At 40.5% G+C, this 1,133-nt stretch overlaps 1 non-coding gene across 1 annotated transcript; it reads right to left on the bottom strand.

The window, feature by feature from the left end:
- Window positions 1-716: 716 nt before the first annotated feature.
- LOC145056166 (small nucleolar RNA R71) lies at window positions 717-823 on the bottom strand. Its single transcript, XR_013685698.1, has one exon. It is a non-coding gene; the product is annotated as a small nucleolar RNA R71 (small nucleolar RNA).
- Between the last annotated feature and the right edge of the window lie 310 nt (window positions 824-1,133).

Genomic DNA, 1,133 nt, shown 5'->3' on the forward strand with positions numbered 1-1,133 from the left:
TATCGATCCTTTGTGTTAGATCTTTCTTGCATAAAGTTACCTGTTTTCAGTTCGTATTAATTTTCTATAATTTTGCATTAAACTCGTCGAGTTTATTCTGAAAACTCTTCGAGTTTATTCTTCTGTTGATAGTTTCTTAAATTCTTCGTTTTTCTTCGTTTTACGCTTGTTTTTCTGTTTTATTTCAGGTTTGTATGACCCGAAGCTCCGGTTCTACACTAGAGCCACTCGTAGATGATCCGGAGTTGATTATTCGCAAACAAAGAGGAAAATAAATCGAGTCCGACACATCCATGTTTGGTGAATAAAGCAATTTCGATCAATGAGATAATATGGCCGACATCGCCGACATACTGATGGGAGATTACAAGAAGCGCATAAGAGATGGTACCAGGCTGGGACTCGTGCAACCTGCAATCCCAGCTACCGCCAATTTTGAGTTGAAGGGTCACATCCTCGCACAACTAAAAGACATTCCATTCCATGGAAAGGAGCATGAAGATGCTTACAAGCATATTGAAGAAGTTATGGACATTGCTGACTATTTCCACATGCCAAATGTGCCTCGCGATACTGTTTTACTATGGATGTTACCGGTAACATTCAAAGGAGTCGCGAAGGAATGGTTGAAATATTTACCCTCCGGATCCATTACAACATGGCAAAAGATGCGCGAGGAGTTCATTGACCAGTTTTGTCCACCTTCTAAGATTGCAAAATTGAAGAAAGCAATTGCTAACTTTGAGCAATTCCCGGGAGAATCACTTTATGAGGCGTGGGAGAGATATAAGGGGTTAATAAGAAATTTCCCTCAAAACGACCTAAACGTGCAACAAGAGGTTTCCATCTTTTATGATGGCATGAACGACACAACGAGGCAATTACTAGACTCCCAAGGACCCCTCACAAAGAAAGCACTAGCTGTCATTAAAACATTAGTAGAAGAATTCTCCAAACATTCAAGAGAATACCATAATCCAAGGAATGATACAGCTAGAGGCGTGGTTAACTCCGTTTCCGATGACATGGCAGCAATGATGGCCAAACTAGAAAGTATGGATCGTAGGATGAAAAAGATAGATCAATCCATCCATGCCATAAGGGTGGTTTGTGACAATTGTAGTGGTCCCTAT

Source organism: Lactuca serriola, chromosome 5 (genome assembly GCF_051521515.1).
Source record: "Lactuca serriola cultivar US96UC23 chromosome 5, Lser_US96UC23_V15, whole genome shotgun sequence".
Classification (NCBI taxonomy): Eukaryota; Viridiplantae; Streptophyta; class Magnoliopsida; order Asterales; family Asteraceae; genus Lactuca; species Lactuca serriola.